Genomic DNA, 19738 nt, shown 5'->3' on the forward strand with positions numbered 1-19738 from the left:
TTAGTATGAAAGAAAAAAACAGGAAAGTATAAGGTACTACAAGGGTTTCTGATGTAGTCTGGGAGGTGGTTAAGAAGTGCTTTGCTCAGGGAAAATGATACTTGATTGAGATCTGACAAATGACAAGAATTGATATGATGATAAGAGGCAGAGAACAGTGTTCTCCAGACATTAGGTAAGGCTGAGCAGGGAGAAAGAAGAGAAAGTCAGTAAGCCAGAGTGGTTCCAGCAGTGTAATGAAGGACAGGGTGAGAAGGCCAGAAAGGGAGGGTGTGAGGCCATGTGAAGAACTTCGCTTGATTGTAAAATCAGTAGGCTATCACTGAGAACAGGATAACATTTTTGTTGTTCTTTTGTTTTGAAAGTTTATTCTGGTTAAAGGGTGGACAAAGATTAGAAGGAATTAGAGTGGATGGTGAGGAGACCAGTGAGGAGGCTAGGGCAGTCCTTCAGGAAAACAAGAATGGTAACTAAGCTGGGTAGACTGTGGAGATGGAGAAAAGTGAATGGATTAAGAAGATGTATTTATTATTATTATTTTGAAATAGGAAGGAAGAGAAAGGAAGAGGGGGAGAGAGGGAGAGAGAGAGAGAGACAGAAGCATCAACCCATTTTTCTACTTAGTTGTGCTATTGATTGCTTCTCATATGTGCCCTGACTGGAGCTCTAACCAGCAACCTTGGGGGTCAAGCCAATCACCTCAGGATTGAGCTGGAAACCCCAGGATCAAGCCATCAACCTGGGTGCTCCAGAACAACACTCTATCCACTGTACCACCATCCAGGGCAAGAAGCTATTTTTAAAGACTCAATTAACAAAACAACCTGTGGTAGCATGAAAATAATATTTTAGAGATTTCATTTTAAAAATTCTGATTTATTGCCTAAAGTCTGTGGAATAACACTAATAGAACACATGATCTTGGCATTGCATTCAATCAGTTTGTTCCCTTTCCTCTCAGTGTTCATACATTATTTCTGCATTAATGTAACTTAGATCTTCTAGACTCTACTTGTCTGTCTTCAATAAAAATCAATTTCTCTGAGTAACATAAAACTATAGTTCTTTAAAATTAATTGAAAACTTTACAGTAGTTTTCTTAGTATAAAGCAGAAATGGTTTTAAGCTCAGGAAGGGGATTCAGGAGTTAGTGTGGAAGTATCTTGGAATAATGTATTCCAGATGAAAACACAGCCAGATTGAAAAACTGAAGTCCCTGAAGACTCTTCCTTCTCAATTCCCTTTCTGCCCCACCTCCCCCTCAACCTCATATCTAAGCTGTGCATCTGGGGAATTCCTCCAAATTTTCAGAATTTTAATGCCTTTCCTGTAATTCCTCAGAATTCCCAAGTGAGAAAGTATCCTACTGCCATTGTCTTCTCTTTTCCCTTTACCAAAATTGCACATACACATCTCTTGAACAACCATCTTTTAAAAGTTTACTTGTTCAATCCTGGACTTATATCCTGTGCCTCACATTGTGATTTCTCTTCCCACTCGTGAACCTTTTATTCTGAATATTTGTGTTTAACCAATTTCATTAAGTCTCATTTTGGGAGGTTATTGTTTACTATACTTTGGGACCTAGGAACTAAATCATTCGTGGAAAAAAATGTAAACGTGGTTGGGGAGCATAGTGAAAGATAGTAGAACAGCTATGAGGTTGGAAAGGTACAGGTTCAGCTGCACATGCTATTAGACAAATCAATGTGAGTCACAGAGTCTCAGCAGGGATTATGGAGAGAGACATAGAATCAAGAAAATAATAGAATGAAAGATGGAACATGAGTTATGACAGTATTCTCCCCAACAGTTTTTGGCTTTTAAGATCTCATCAGATCAAAGTTCTACAGCATTGAAAGCAGAGGGGTGTGGTATCTGCTTCACTTTTAGGAAAATGAAAAAATTTAACATTACTTTTCCATTTTATTGCCAGAAGAAAATTGAATATAAATAGGTAGTATATACACATGTAGGTGATCATTAAAATTTCATCAGTTCCTCAGGCCCAACATACTTCTTCTAATCAATAAAAAATTGGAAGACTTTGTATCAACAGTGGCAATGGTCTTAAGCAGTGGTCCCCAACCTTTTTTGGGCCATGGACCGGTTTAATGTCAGAAAATATTTTCACGGACTGGCCTTTAGGGTGGGACGGATAAATGTATCACGTGACTGAGACAAGTGTCAAGAGTGAGTCTTAGATGGATGTAACAGAGGAAATCTGGTCATTTTTTAAAAATAAAATATTGTTCAGACTTAAATATAAATAAAACGGAAATAATGTAAGTTATTTATTCTTTCTCTGCAGACCGGTACCAAATGACCCACGGACCGGTACCAGTCCAAAGCCCGGGGGGTTGAGTATCAACTGAAATAGGAAGAAAAATATAAAGTTAAAGGTAGTTCCCTTGTAGCCCTCTCTCTGCAGAAGACTGAGGTGCATTTAGGTTCAGGGAAGGAGGGCGAACATTTGCCCTTTGCCTCATCAGAAAGATGTGCTCTTGGCTATTGCTGTGGCATTGAAGGAGAAGAGCCAACTATAAGACACTGCAGCTGTCATTTGACGTGACTATAATTGAATCACAAGCAACTTAACACAGGCTCTTTGTTGGGTGAATAAAAGCATTTCCATGAGTACTATTTTGAATTGCACTTCAAAAATCCCATTGTGAATTAGCTGTTACTTAGAAAGCATTTTACCACAAACCATATTACAATTTAATGTATATAATTATAGTTGCGCTTTTTTTTTAAGTGTTTCAGCTTCAACCACCCAGTAGAATATTCTTTTCCTGGCAATGCGTTCTGATTTAGAAGAAGAGGAATATCCAATTGTTCCTGGCAGATTGCTTACAAGCAAAGGGAGTAGTGACTGGTGTAGACAAGGTGAGCAGATGACATTGTTCTAGAGGTCATCCAGATGCCCATTTCCTCCTTCCACCCAGTTCCCAGGAGCATTAGTCCTAGAGCTGATGCTTGTAAGCCAATAGAGGATTCAGCTTGCCCACAAGGAGGTGAGGGGTCCAGAGTAGGTTAGGAACTGCAGACACCAGTAATTTGTTAACTTGCAGTAAAAAAAAAAAAAAAAAAAAAAAAAAATCTAGTTTTTTAAAAAAAATAAGTGATTTTTCCATATTTACATAAAAGTGAATAAACTTTTATTTAAGTAATTGTCAACCCAGATGCTATATAATGAAGAATCTTGGGGGGCGGGTAAGAGTCAGCCTACAGAGTGAATTCCCCCCCTGCCATTTGTTTGCAGAAGTGGAGAATGCAGGGATATGAAGGAATAATTAATTTGAGATTTAAGAAGAGAAGGATCCTATTATTGAAACAGTAACAATATAGTACTGAACATTAACAATTTTACATATGCCCACACAGACATCTTGGTTGGATAAACTTTGAAAAACCTTATACACCAAAGCCTTGCTTAAGCTGGCCTTCTGCCCTGTGGGCCATGCCTTCACTGTGGTAAGAATGTTGACGGGTTTCTATACAGATGAGATAACATTTGAGATAGATTTTGTTCTAAAGCTGTCCTACAGATGTGTAATTTCTATACCTGCACTAACTTGTTTTTAGGGTTTAAAATTCATTATAATGATTTAATTTTATATTCTTATTTTTTGAAGGAAAATGTTTATAAAATTTTAGTCCTATTCCAATCTAAAAAGTATAAAATAAATCACAATACAAAAAAACAAAACCACTGTTACAGGGTTAGGAAGAATAATATTTAACATATATCAACATTAATGTGTATATTTCTGAAAATTCTCTAAAACTAATAAGGGAATTTCTTGATGGAGATATTCTTTTATCTATAAGAAATTTATTATAGTATACATAGGTTTAATTCATCATCTTGTATTAAATCATTCAGATTCATATTTTCTTCCCTACCAAAAAGATTTTTTTAGGATACATTCCGTCTCTAATTTACTTTTATACCTCCCACAACTTTAAATATAGTATTATCAAATAATATTGGTTGAAGAAATAAATTCATTTGAACACTGATCCTTTTTCTTTTTATGTGCTTGTGTTATAGCTAACAGAAACACTCCGTGGACCTTAAAATATACTAGAGGAAATGATAAACTAGAAAATCCTAAAGAAATTTTTATCAACATTTTTCTTCTTAAAATTTTGCACTCAGGTAGACTTCACAGAATTTTCTACTTTCTCTTTCAATCAAGAATTTATATTCACTCCAAATTCTTTCCCATTTGACAAATAGGTTGAATTTGATAAATAAGTATACGCTTTTACAAAGCAGCCTTTAACTTATATATTACAAAAACATATTAAAATCCATCTACATTTGGGTTGGCAATGTATCTTCTTGATCTCTACCCTAAAGTAAACATACCTAGTCAAATGTGTGATTTACTTTCATAATTTTGTCTAAAATCCAGCTGTTCTTCATTAGTGCATGTATTTCCCAGATCCTAGGCTAAATTTTCAGATAGGAATAAAAAAAATTTAGTCTTTTCTTTTTTATTTTTGGACTTTTAAAACTGATTTCTAGACATTGTTGCCAACTTGATGATCTTTCATCAATTTGCTTATATAAATGTGAATTTTTAGTATATGAGCTGCCAAAACGAGCATTAACTGTGAATTTTTAAAAATGTTTGGGGATTTATTTTGCCATCAATATGAATAATGTAGGTGTTGTTCTTATTTGATATATCATGTTATAGTGAACAGAATTGACCATATAGATGTATAGTATAAGAACTAATTACAAGGTGACATGACAGGGACAGCCAGGCTTTGGATCTTTGTCCAGTCACTTTCTGGACAAAAAGCAGGTGAATTTTCTCTTTATCTTAAACTTTGGCCTCTATCAAAAGGCAAATATTCTTGTGAGGGAAGTGCTTGAAATTCTCAGCCATTTTTTTTTTTTTTTGGTGTAATAAAGGAAAACAAGTTTCTATAAATGTACAGAAAGAAGAGAACACAAACTCTGAGTGACTAAAAAAGGTAAGATGTAATAATGGAAAGCTGAAAAAGAAAAACCTAATGAGAGAATCCTGTGGCCAAGGATAAACATCAAAGATTGTCTCTTCTTTTCCATACAGTTATCAAGATCTAACCACCCTGTTTATTCCAGTTACCACATTTTACAATAAGTTAACAACTTAAGTACTAACCTTTCTAGGAGTAACATAGAAGATGCTTGTTCTTTAAAATCCTAGATTTCAGTGACTACAAATCAGGGAGAATAAATGAAAGTCATGGTTGAGTAACTGTGCTGAAGTTGGGAGCAGTCCTGGTGTATATTAATTGTGTGGAACGTAGAATGGTTCTGAGGAACAACTGTAAAGTAATGGAAAGGGCTATGATGAATATAATCCTGTTGGGATGAAGCTCAGGTATTGCAGGAACAAATGCCAATACTTTTTCCATGCAGGGATTAATTACATGGTCAACAGCTGGAATTTACAAGGAGGCGTATTAAATAAAATAGCAGGCAAGCTTGAACCGCATTCCCACAAAAGCCATAAAATGGGAATACCAAGAGAACTGGCTAATGTAATCTTTCACCTATTATTTTAGGCACAGCTGTCCATATACAGGTTAGGGAGATGGAAATTTGTGAATACCAAACTGTGTGCCACATTGTACAGATTCAATATGAACAATTTTTATGCAGCTATTAAAAAAAAAAAACCACCTGTGCCTTAAAATGGGGATATCTTAAGTGCACTTGATTTTGAGTGGAGAGAATGTATATATTTTGCCACCATTGTCCTTTTCATTCCCAAAAGGGATTCTTCCATTTATTTATCGGTTACATGAGCTCATATTGTACATGCTGCCTTCAAAATCACCGGAAAGCCAATCAGTTCTTCTGGACCTTGGCAAGTTTCTGAAAATGAAGTATGGAATCTTCAACAATGAAGGTCAAAGTACAGAATGATTTGTAGTAACTTTAGCTGCATAAACTAATTTACCACAATTCAAAAATCTTTCAGGGCCTACCCATTACAGTTAGAATTAAGTCCAAACTCTTTACTATTGCCTGCAAATCCTTGCGTGCTACATCCCTGCCTCTCTCTCCAACCTCATTTCCTAACCCCTTCTCCACTCTCACTACAGGGAGACGCACTGGCCCCCTGCCAGTTCTTCAAAAGGCTCCTTCCAGCCTTGTGGAATGTGGGTCGCCTCTCCCTGGAATGCTGTTCCCCCTGCCCTTGGTATGTCTGTCTCTTTTTCATCCTTTTGGTCTCAGCTTACTTCTCTCTTCAAAGAGGTCTTCACTGACGAATCTTTCCAAATTAAGTCTCCTAATTTTATCAGAGTACCATCTTGGTTACCTTCATAGAATATATCACAAGTTATTTGTTTACTTCTAGAATATTTCCCACTCTGGACTACAACTACCGTGAAGGTTGAAAGAAGACACATGTCATCAGTGCCTAATATGGGGTCCAGACATTTTACAGTGCTTTTGAAAACTGGGCCATAAAAATCTGGGTTGTGAGATATCATGAGCAGTAAAAAAGATTCAATAGAAATGAAAATATCAGAATGCATTGCACAGGGTGAGATAAATATTTTTTAATCAAAATCCTGTTTTTGAAGCTGGTGTATGTATGTGTGTATGTTGGATCAGGATGTAAAATGTGGGCCTCGGGAGAAAAAAGCACAAGCCACACAGGGAAAGATGTTCAATAAATATTTATTGAATTAATAACTTTTTTCCCAAGTGGAAATGCCTGTCTATAAGTCTTCCTGTACTTATGACTGCTCAGACGAGAGAGAGGCTGACAAGTCCTTTTAAAGGTACTAGAACAGCGGTTCTCAATTTAAATATGTATTTTCTAATGGCTTTAGGCGACCCCTGTGTTTTGGTCGTTCGACCCCCGCCGGGGTCGCGACCCACAGGTTGAGAACCGCTGTGCTAGAAAGTCTTCTTCCTTGAGAAAAGAAAGTTTGTACTGGCTGCCCTTGAAATTTCTTCAAGCTTCCTTGCCCTGCCTTGCCTTGTTGTTTCCATTTTCAGTGTGGAAGTTCTTGTGACATGTAACACTTAAAGACTTTCTGATTATGTATATGCTAATATTCTTTAGGATTCTTTTCCAAAAGGAGCATGAAGCCTTCAGGGACAATAGTAACACCTGGAATGGAGAATATATTGTCAGCAGGGTTGAAGAATCTAGAAAGTACACGTTGAATTAGCTCACTCCAAATATTTGTCTGCTCCACAGTTCGCAACCACAGTTCATGTGGCCAACCAGGAAAGTGTAGTGGTGGAAAGGAAACCAAGGTGTGTGCATGTTGGGCAAATGAGTTTGTAACATTTGCACTTTTTGAGTTTGTTCACTTTTAGTGTTAAAAAATGGCACTGGGCAGAGCCAGATATGTGATCTGTGAAATTGCAAATTACCTTCCTGCTTGGGAAGGGCCATTGTCTTGCTAATGTTTGTGGAGGGATGGAAGCCATGTTTGCAGAGAGAATGCAGAGTGCTGAAGAAGAAGCCAGCAGTTTGTGCAGAGAGAGAGAGAGAGAGAGAGAGAGAGAGAGAGAGAGAGAGAGAGAAGGTGTGCAGATGGGGAACCAGAGCTGAGGGGCTTTTGTGAGCTCCGCTGAGACTGGTGGGGCTCCTTTGATTCTAGGAGGAACCAGAGAAGATTCTCCTGGTTGTGGAACCAGAGGGAAGTGTTTTCCCTGTGTGTTTGTTCATTGGCTGGTGCGAGACTTTAATAAAGGAATGGCCCCCCATTCTGTGGCTCCACTGTTTCTTTACTACCTGTCCGAATCTAATGGAAACTTGCATGTCAGTGGCTATGACGGCAGCGTCTACTGGCCGTACAGTGCGTTAGTTAATTATAGAAGCGATCCGCAATGGTCCTGTTGAGCTGTTTCTGGTTAGGTTGCTTGCTTCTAGCTTCCATGTAGAAAATATATTCCACATATATATTATAGTGATATTAAAACGTATTGGAAAAGTTTAGTGAGCATCCCTCTACTTTTGAAATAAAAGAACATGGAGAATAATTTGCTTCTATTTAGCAGTGGAACTTGCTTCAGCGATTTAAGAATTCTTCCTACCCAGCATGGTTAAATTTAAAATATTTCCAAAATCCCTTACAAATCAGGAAAAAAAAATAACAAACAAATAATTGAAATAAAAGCATTGTTGCCAAATTGGAAGTTCAGTGTAATTTCATTTTGTGTTGAAGTCCGGCTTGCTGGGAGGAAAGTCTTTCTTTATTCACATTCCACCCAAGCGACCATCATCCACACCCACTTTCCTTTTAAAGGAAAACATTTACTTTTGTGACTTGGTCATAATGAAATACAAAGGACCTCTTTGTGTGTGAAAATGAAACTGGGTGTGAGCCTTTTAAGGAAAAATTAAAGAAGGATGTGTATGTAGGGGGTGAAATTCCCAAGTCCTGCTCAGCTGTTCCTGCCTACCTCCTACTTAGAACCAGGCTGCCCTGCATGGCAAGGCCCAGATGTTGTGTATTGGGGAGCAAAACAGCACCTCCAATGGCTTTGTAAATGAGATGCTCAAACAGCACCAGGCTGAGATGGCTCACACCACTAAGTTGGAGTTCCTGGTACAGAGCAGATCTCAGTCAGGCAGCATCTAACAAGCTTTCTTGGATCTTCCTGGACATTTTGCATCCTGTTTAGGTTTCCGAGCAGAACAAGAGGCTGTAGTTAAGATAAAGCAGATGGGGACAAGCTAGGTGAGGTTCAGGTATTATGTGAGCTGAGAGAAATCTGAGTGAGGTTGGTGCATTTGTGAATATAGTACTTCAGGAGAACAAAACAAACACAGCAAAAATATCAAAAGAAACAGCACCTTCAAGGCAGTTTCTAGAGTTGGCTAGGAGACTCGGGGAAGCTTGGTCCCTGCCCATTCCCCCACTCTCTATCCTCTCCAGCACTCTTCCAGTCTTCTGCTTTCTGTCATCCTCGGTTACTCCTAGGCCCCTGGATCTTTCTCCTCAACCTCTAGACCTTCATTTTTTCCCCTCTTTTCTCTAACTTGTGCTACTATCTTTCCTTCCACTGGAAAATTTCTTAAGTCAGTGGTTTTTACCTTTGCCTCCATTTGTTTTTTTTTTTTCCTTCTTTTTCCAAGTGAGAAGAGGGGAGGTAGATGCCCACATGCACCCTGACTGAGATCTACCTGGCAACCTTCGTCTGGGGCCAATGCTCTGCCATTTTGGGGCCATACTTGGAACCCAGCTATTTTTAGCATCTGAGGCAGAGGCTCCATGGAGCCATCCTTAGTGCCTGGGGTGATGCACTTGAACCAGTCAAGCCATGGCTGCAGGAGGGGAAGAAAGAGAGGAGAGAAAAGGGAGGAGGAAGGGTGGAGAAGCAGATGGGTGCTTTTCCTGTGTGCCCTGACCAGGAATTGAACCCAGGTCATCCACACGCTGGGTTGACACTACTACTGGGCCAACCGGCCAGGGCCTCCATTTGTTTTAAAGCCACTGTGATCCCACCATAGTGCCAAGACTGTGCTACAAAAATTCACGAAATAGCCCTTTATACTTAAAATTCAGTGGTCTTTTCCCAGCCTCATACTGTTTGTTCTCTGTGAAGCCTTTGACACTATCTCACTCTGCTTGTTGAAAATCAATCCTCTCATACTTTTTTAGTTGTTGTTTTTTTTAAAACACTGAGATCAGTTTACCTCCTCTCTCTTTAGCTCTTGCTTAACCATATCTTTTGTTGTCTTCTTTTTTCTAACATCCCTTCTGTGGTATCTCTTGTGATAGTTAGATTAATTTTTGATTAGACTACACTTATTCCCCCCCCCCTTTACCCTCCCTTCTTCTGTCTTGAAATTCCATTCTCACTATTTCAGCCCTAGTTATGCTTTGAAAACTCTTAATTATATGATGTAACCTCCCCACTCAAAACTTTTCAGTGGCTTCCCGTCTCAGACAATCAAAGCTAAATTTCCTATAATTCTTACAAGCTCTGTATGATCTGGTGCAGGCTGGTTTTATTTGAGCTGAGGTCTCTGGCTGTGCCTTAGCCATTCTCACCACCCTTCTCCTCAAGGTCTGCCTCAGGGAGTCTGCACCTGCTGCTTCCTCTCCCTGGGTTGTTACGTAGGTGCCTTGTTGCCCTGGCTGCAACAGTTAACCTGATCCCCATTACCCCCTATGCCAGTGGTTCTCAACCCTTCTAATGCCATGACCCCGCAATACAGTTCCTCATGTTGCGGTGACCCCAAACCAAAAAAGAATTTTGGTGGCTTTTCATAACTGTAATTTTGCTACAGTTATGATTCGGAATGTAAATACCTGATATGCATTATGTATTTTCCGATGGCTTTAGGCGACCCTGCCGGGGTCACGACCCACAGGTTGAGAACCGCTGCCCTATGCCCTTTTCTGCTTTATTTTTCCCGAAGGACTTATAATTATCTAAAATATTATATATTAATTTCATTTATTCATTTCTTTCTTGCCCAACCAGAATATAAGCTACATGATGATAGAGATTTTTGAATGCTTTAATAGTTATGTCCCCAGTGCCTATTCAGTGTCTGGCATTTAAGAGATGCCCAATAAGCATTTGTTGAATGGGTAAAATTTTAAATATCTTTAATGTTGAAAATAAATAAAATTTTAAATATCTTTAATGTTGAAAATAAATGTGCCCTGGCCAGATGGCTTGGTTGGTTAATGCATGGTCCTGGAGTGCAGAGGTTGTGGGTTTGATCCTGGTCAGGGCACATATGGGAACAGATCGATGTTCCTCTCCCTCTCCCTTCCCCTTCCGCTCTCTAAAATCAGTAAATAAAAATAAATAAAATAAGTGATCATATAAGTATGGATCTATTTTCTGGCTATACTGTATCATTGATCTATGTCTATCTTTATGCTAATAACATATCATTTTGTCATAAATCTGTATAGTAAGTCTTAATATGCTGTAAGGGAGGAGCATTACTACATTATTTGCAGAGCCAAGGGCAAAGTTAAAATAAAGGGACTCCTTCTTCAAAGAGATATTAATAAAACATTCATGTTGCTGACTGAAATCTAAAGGCTTTAATACAAATCTCTCAGCAGATAAGCAAGATAAAAATAAGGATAGCTCAGGAACTGAATAATATGGAAGATCTCTTTCTCTTTTTCAAACATATTTATATGCACCTATGCACACACATCTTCTATAGCTATCCCCATGAAATAGTTATAAATAGTATCAAGCATTAAACTTTAAAAGATAACCAATATAATAAAAAACAATAGCTGTTATATAGAATACATTCAAATATATTCTGTTCCCTTAAAAGAGTAAAATTAGAAATTAATAAAATACCCAAAGTCTTACCATGTGTACTGTAAAAGTAAAAATTCTGCTTTAAGCCACTTTGAGTTTTATTAAGTTAAAGACAAAATTTCACAATATCTTTAAATTAACAAAAGGAAGACACTACATAGTATTTATATATAGTGCTCAAAGGGAAATTCAGTGTTGAAAAATTAGTGGTGAAGAAAAGATTTTCAAACACATTAATAAAGCAGTAAGTTTCTGAAGTTTAATAAAGATACAGAAGAGCCAAAATTCTAAATTAATGAAGATAAAACAAATTAATATGCATGACTGAAGTCAATCTAATCAAAATGAAAGGAAGAAATCATACATATAAAATTAGAAGCTAACATGGGGAAAGAATAGAGAAATAATGTTAAGGTTTAAAAAATTCTTTTTTAACTCTGCAAATAAATTTGGAAACCTGGAAGAAATAGTTGGCTTTCCAAGAAACTGAGACCAATCCCCAGAAAAGGGAGAAACATTTAATAATAAAAATTACCTAAAAGGAAATGTAGAGTGTTTTTAGAGTGCAGTTCTTTCCCCAAAGCATGTAAAACAAAACTGTTCAATAGAGGAATGCACTTTGGAATGGACAACGCCAAACTTACCTAAACTATTCTAAAACACAGGAAGATCTGAATTATTTTTACAAAGAGTGTCAGCATAGCAATGATACTGAATTCTGACGAAGGGAATATAAAAAAGGAAACCTAACGGCTCAGTTGTTCAAAAATATTTGTACAGACATCCTAAATAACATATTGGCAAATAATATCCAGAAATAATTCATCACCAAATAGGATAAATTTAATATAATTGATTATAATCATGGCAAGGGGGTAAAAAAGATCACCAGATGGTGAGTGGAAAAAAACCCCAACTAAATCTAACACCCATTTCTGATAAAAATCTCATTAAATAAAAGCAAGGTCTTTATAAGGCCACGTGGTATTTTTTCATTTAGAAAATTTTAATATTTGTGTAATCAGGGCCATATTAAAAAGGCATTTCTCACTTCATTATTGAAAATGCATATACCCCTTAAACTGGGTACAGTACTTAATAGATCTGTGTTACAAAGAACCTTTCATGTTTGAAAAAAGGTTATATGTATATAAGGATAGTTATTGAGGCCTTTTTTTCCACAGATTGAAAAATGGAAAGAACTAAATAAATGTTCATCAATGAAGAAATAATTTTTTAAAAAATGAAAAAATAATTAAATTATGGTTTTTCTATACTTTGGCATAATAAAAATTCATTTAAAAGTATTGAATATTTTCATGTTGTCACATTATTTATTTAATTTAACATAAATTTTAAAGAAAACTAAATATCCTAAAAGATTCTTACGGCTACTGAGTCTGAGGGGAAAAGGTAAGTATTGGTGTCCAATAAGTAAAAATTCAACCTTAGTTTTAAAAAGTAAGTTGACTAAGATCATAAAAGTACTCATCACAAGAAGAAAATTGTAACTGTGTGTGGTGATGGATGTTAACTACTTATTGTGGTGATCCTTTTACAATATATACAAATACCAAATCACATTCTACACCTGAAACTAACACAATATTATATGTCAATTTTATTTTAAAAATAACTAAATTAGCTCAAGTTTTTTTAAAGGTACCAAGTGTTCCATCAAAATGCATTTTAATACATTTAAGAAATAATATAAAATAATAATTTTATAATGTAATTATTTAGGGAAAAAAAGTAAAAAGTGGCCAAGACAGCATTAAAAATAGAAAGTGATAGATCATAGTAAGTACAATGACTGAAGACAGTGGGGTAACACAGAATGAGGAGAGAGGCACATACTCAGAGAAATGAACAAGAGTTATTTCAGACTTGAGGAAATCACTAAGAATCAAAAAGACACTCATTTGAACGAATAACTCAGAAACAGAAAAACATAAGATATATTCCCATCTTGTGAACATTTAAAAATTTTATGCTGAAAACTGAAAGTTGTGTTTCCTATGCAAAATCCTATGTATGAGTGTGAATATCAACTTTTAATAGGGTGAGTTAATCTGTGATGTACCAGCTAAGACAGTGACCTCTAATAATGACTCACTGATTATGGAATGAGCCTATCTATATTTAGAGAAAATTAAACGGTGAAGAATGTGGGAAGGAGTTTGTAAGCATTGTTAGAGTCTGTTTGTGAACTGACTAGATGATACGTATTGCCCATCGCCGGGACCAGCTTCTTTTATACCCACTGACTGTCTAATTAAAATGAATGCAGGATTATTTCAGTTGTTGCAGTAAGAGTGTTAATTTATTATCTCAGTGTAGTGTCTGTGTGGGGGTGGGGGGTGGGAGGAGAGAGTATTGAGCTCTGTAAAATGTAGATCCGACAGAAAATTTTGATTTTTATATTTTTACCTAAACTTTCTTCAGGGACCTTACCAAATAGTTGCTGAAGTTTTACAGAGGCAGACTTACTTTAGGACAATCTCTGGTTATTGTACTGTGGCAATGATGGCAGATTCCCCTGATTCTTAGTGATTGGGCTAGTTTCCAAATCATCACAGAACACTGGGAAAATGGCTCTTATTTCTAGACTGTAATAATAGAGAAATAATTGATAGGTCAGTTCTCACTTGCTTGGGGAAGGATTTCAGGTAAAAGGAAGTAGCTGATGATGAAGGGAATGTAAGTCCTACTGAACATTTAGTGAATACTTACCATGGACCATGAAATTCTTAAGGGGTTTCATAAATGTGAGGTAATTACAGGTATGGCTCTCTTCTTACAGATGAGATAGCCGTGTCACAGAGAGGTCAAAGACTTGCCTAGGAACACACATTAGTGAGGTGCAGAGCAGGAATTAGAATTCAGTTTGGTTTGTGTGTTTAACCATCAATGTCTCTCAAATGGGACAGTCTTAATAATAAGACCAAACTGGGGAGAAAAAAAAATCAAGAAAAGTAAAAGGCTATAGAGAAGGCAGTAGGCCAGAGAGTCGTTCATGCTTCGTATGCAACAATTCTCTGAAAGAAACGTGTGCAGATGTTCTGGCTTGCCTATAGTCAACTGAAGATTCAACTTTAAATAGGATACGAAATCATTTTACGTTTTCCTCTTATTGCTCTACTCTAGGACGTTACATTGGAAACTCTTGTTCAGTGTTACAGAATTTCTTTCAGATGTGTAATTACATATAGCCGTCCACAGTATAGCTAGGAAGATGCTCAAAAAAAAAAAAAAAAGGACAAAAATAACTTGAACATCAAAGGCCTATAAAACTCTTAATCTGTCATGTGAATATAAAAAAAAACTAAAGAAAAAGTTATATTTTGTGACCTTTTAAAATATAAAAAATGTAAATATGCACATATAGATTTATATTTTAATAATATTAAATATATTCTAAATCTGTAAATCCGTAACATTTCTTATTATTTATGAAAAGTTCATGTAAATAATGATGCAAAATAAATGATCATTTTGGGTTTTAAGTGAAAGACCAAAAATGTATAAGAAAAGATATATAAAGAAAAATAAGATAAATACAAAGTATTATTATCACCCAATGCTTGCAGTGGGAACCAACCATTCAAGTCAATTCCTAGTGAAGAATTATACAGGGTGGAGCAAAAGTGGGTTTAGGTTGAGAGTACATGCAACAGAGTTTATTCTTGTATTATTTATTATTATATTATTTTCCATATGAACAACTGTAAATGTACTTTTGCCCCACCCTGTATTTTACATAGGGAGCTGGTTAGTTTGGTTTAAGGTCACTGCCGTCAATTAGGCAAAGGGGTGAAGGAAAGAAATGCTAGCAGAGTGGGAAGCTAGATGGTTATCAGAAGTTGAGCAGGTTGTTCAAAAGGTTATTCTGCAGAGGAAAAACTTTTCAGAGGAGTGGACAGGATGACGCTGTATATTTCATGGCCTCCTGAACTCTGCTTTTTGGTTTTCGCTTTGTGTACATACATTGTTATTTGTCTCCTCTCTGGGCTGTGTTATTCCAGGCTCCCCGTGGAGCGAGGCCCATCAAGTTAAATTTGGCTGTAGATTATTCCCATGCCAAGCCAGCTTTCCCCACTCCAGTCTAGACCAGATTTAAAAGTGTGAAACATAAGAGGGTGCATTCAACTCTTTTTCTTCTGCATTTCCAAAGCTTGGAAAAACTCCAGGGCACTCTTTTGGGCATGATAAACAACGCCCAAACCACAAACTGATTATGGATTTTTTTGCCTTTTAAGTGCATTATGGATTTCAGGAATTAGAGTGGTTGCTTGTGTTCTGGAAAATAGCAACTGGAAACGACTCTAGTTCAGTATAACACAAAAATTAGTTTATGTGAGAACACAGCATTCTCTGTAGTAAGTTTTGTTCCTGGCAAAGGAATGTATCATGTAGCTGGCTTGATCCTCTTGCCCATCTGCTGGGAGTGGTAACCAAAATGTATGTGCTGGAGTCTGCGTCTCCAATGTTGCATGTTTTCTTTTCAAACATCCTATTTCTTTAAGGGGAACAAATGTTTTCTCCACAAAGGCCGCCTCTGCCTCCCTCCTGGCTGCTCGGGTTTCTGCCTGCCCTTTGGTTACCGTGTGGCTGGTGATTTCTCAGGGTCCCAAAGGAGGACTCACGCTAGCTGTTAGGACTGAACAAACAATCCCAGCTGAAACCAGAACAGAATCTCAGTGCACTGCTTTCACCATCACACTCTTCAGCTCCGTTTCGGTTTTCCTTGCCAGACGAGATACAGTATCAAACACTGAGGTGCTGCCAAACTCAGCAGCAGCAGATTCACAGTAACCACTGCCTCCAGGTGCCAGGCCGGGTACCAGGCAGCTTCCTCCAGCCACGCTGCATTTAATCCTTGCAACAGTTCTGTGAGGTGAGCATCACCACCATAGTTTTTCATTCAAGAAAATGTAGATTTAGAGACCCAGAGAGGTTTAGGAAATTGTTCGTGGTCACAGGTCATATATGAGTCGCTGTGTCCTAATGTTTCAGTAATGTATCATTCTTAGCTTTTCTTTTCTTTTTTTTTAAGCTAAAAAAAAATGAACATTTGAGTTACTTCTTATCTAAACCCCGCCTATCTTTCATTGTGAGTGAACTAACGTTTATGGAGCCTCTGCTACCTGCCAGGCTTTGTGCCAGGCGCAGGGGAGGAAGTGGGCAGAGTAGACACATCCTGACTGAATAGAGCTAATCTTTCCAGCCCCATCTGTTAACACTCTCCACATGCAGAAATGTTCCAGCCACACTGTGCCGCTTGAAGTTGCTGACTGCTCCAGTCTTCCCTCACTTCCGCTTCTGCGCTGTCACCCCTGCCAGAATGCCCTGCCCTATGCTTTTCTGCATTGCCAGCTTCTACTGCTCCTTCCAAAGGAGTGGGCACGTATCACCATACCATGCAGTGACGTGTTTACATCATTGAACTCCTGAGGCAGAGTTCCTCCTTTTCCTTTATAGCAGGGCTTTGCTAACAATGCTGTGCAGGTCAGGTACTGCCTGCTTGTCCGTTTGTGCATTGTCTATGGCTGCTTTCATGCTACAGTGGCAGAGGTCAGTAATTACTAAAGGCCGTTGGCAAACTTTTTCTGGAAAGAGCCAAATAATAAATATCTTAGGCTTTGTGAGCCAGATGGTCTCTGTTGTGAAAATGCTGGGTATGTAATGAAAGTCCAGTCTCTACCTAAGAGCACTGTAATGGTCATTGAACCTGGCTTAGTGCCTCACATTGCTTAGCAGTTGTTTTAGAAGTCAGAGGTTAGTGTATAAATGGCTGGGGATGTAAGAGGCACATTGTGTTGGGGAAACAAGAAAATCATGCAGAGAGGAGACAATATAACATTTTCATTTGTCACCACCTTCAAGTGGCTTATTCTCTAATCTGTGGAATCTCTCTCATACACATAGTGAACACTAATAATTCTTTGGGTTATCTACTCTTTTATCTACCTAAAAAGTATCTAATGAGCATCTAGTACTTCTAGGTTTCATAGTGGTAAACGAAAGCACGGTGATAAGACCCGTCCTTGTCCTCAGGAGACCCTTTAATAATGTGAACTTCATAGTCATTAAAGCTGTAGAGAGAAAAACTTTTAAAATTAGATTTATATTTATCTCATTCATGCCAAAAATCTTGCCTCCTTTTCCTAATTTTGCAGTTAATAATCCTCTGTTGTTGTTGTTTTCAGTTCTACAGACGATTTTGTAACTTTTGACCACATTCTCTCTCAGCTTTTGCCTTTTCAGATTTATCCGTCCTAGATGTCTCAGGCTTCCCGGGACGATTGTCCTAGCTCTTCTATTTTTAACTATGTAGAGTATATGTCCGCATTTTGTGCACGCGTTCTCCGAGTATTTCCTCAGCAGTTTCAGGTCCTTTTTCTGGGTTGTGACTGACAGAGAATAGGTCTTGCTTGACTCTTTGCTTATAATGGTTCCTACGACTACTTTTGTTTTAACTAATTAATCTGGCTACTGTTTACTTATAAAATGTAGGTGGAAGTCATGACTATAAAGTTTATGCTAAGGGATTTTTCTTCTCAGTAATCTATGAAAATTAAATGAAATGAGTTGTAGTATTTCCCTTGAAGGCAACTGTTACCCAAAGAAGCACCTGTTTATTTCAATCCTTTGCTTCCTATCTGTACGTCAGTATCCTATTCATGAAAAGCAGCTCTGCTGTAGTATTAACTGCATCCTCTTCACTCTAACTTGAACACTAACAGGGAGATTCTTCAAAACTATTTGACAACTGGTGCTCTATGGGCACTTACCATTTGGGACAGACCCTGGCCTTGAATGGCTGGGATGGCATAAATGTCTCTGACATGCACACTGGCTAAATGTTAGTTAACCCTACACCCCCCCAAAAGAAATAAAATGACGTGATTTCTGTAGGAGTTTTTTTTTTAATTCTGAAACTCCCTGAAAAATCAGAAATACTCAATTCTATCTCTAGTTATATAAAAGAAAAAATTATTCCTCTCCCCCATACCTTAACCCATTTTGCTGCCAAGAAGTAATTAAATATTAAAATGTACCTTTTATACTTCTATATCCTCTTTCATCATCTTCTTTCCCCATCAAAATGCTCAGATTGGGGATCTTTTTAGATTCTATAATCACATTCAAAACACTATCAAACATTTATTTTCAGATCCTTCCCAACTCACTTTAAAGCATTATGAACACAATCTCTTTAATTAACACCAGAAAAGCCATCCAAATGAACTCATAGTGAAGATTGCTATATTTTTTTCCCTACTACCTACCTACTACTAGTTGTTACAAACTCTAATGTCTGGTTTGGTTTCTTCTGTCTCCTCATATCTTGACTCAGCATCTCTCCCACAGATACACTGTATGATTGTCATGTTTGAATATGTTCTTAAAAATTATTTATTTATATAAATATATATTAGTAAGAGGAGGGGAGGCAAAGACAGACTCTCACATGCGCCCCGATTGGGATCCACCTGTCAAGCCCAATATGGATGCGATGCTCTGCCCATCTGGGGCCATTGCTCTATTAAAACTGGAGCCATTTTTTTTAGCACCTGAGGCAGAGGTCATGGAACCATCCTCAGTGCCAGAGGACAACTCGCTCAAGCCGGTCGAGCTTTGGCTGCAGGAAAGGAAGAGAGAGGGAGAGAGAAGGAAGAGTAAGGGGTGGAGAAGCAGATGATCACTTCTCCTTTATGTTCTGACCAGGAATCGAACCTGGGACATCCACACGCCTGATGGTAGAGGTGTGTGATAGAGCCTGATGCTCTACCACTGAGCCAACCACCTGGGGCTAAATATATTTTATATGTAGTTGTTGTATTCATTTATTCAACAAATATATATTGAGCACCTAACTATGTGCCAGACCCCAGACCATGTTCTAGATACTTAGGATATAGTGTTGAACAAGACAACTACGTATCTTCATGGAGCTCAGCTTTCAGTATATTGCTTTAGATACATATTATAATGGTGTTTTCTGTGCAAGGGTAGAGGCTCCTTCTCTCCATATTTAACTTATGTTTCACTTTATGACACATAGTGAGTTAATGTCCAATAAATGCTAAAAGCAGTTTGGTTCCCACTGTGGTTTTTGCCACCCACAGACATTCCACATTATTCTGATATCAGTGGCCCATGTTCTTCTTGAGAGATACACAGAGAGGCCTCGTGATGTAGTGGTTGAGTATGTCACTACAGTCAGTCTCTACTGACTGCTGAAATTCTGGTGTGGTTGTTTATCAGCACTATGACCTTGGCTAAGGTACCTTGCTTCTCAGTAACTCAGTTTCCCCCTAAGCGAAGTGGTTGCAATAACAGAATCACATACCTCACAGGGTCTCTGCACATTAGATGACCTAAAATCTGGAAAGTACTTGAGATGGTACCTGGCCCTATAGACTATAGAACTATTTGCTGTTGTTACTG

The sequence above is a fragment of the Saccopteryx leptura genome, chromosome 4, assembly GCF_036850995.1.
Source record: "Saccopteryx leptura isolate mSacLep1 chromosome 4, mSacLep1_pri_phased_curated, whole genome shotgun sequence".
NCBI classification, from domain to species: domain Eukaryota; kingdom Metazoa; phylum Chordata; class Mammalia; order Chiroptera; family Emballonuridae; genus Saccopteryx; species Saccopteryx leptura.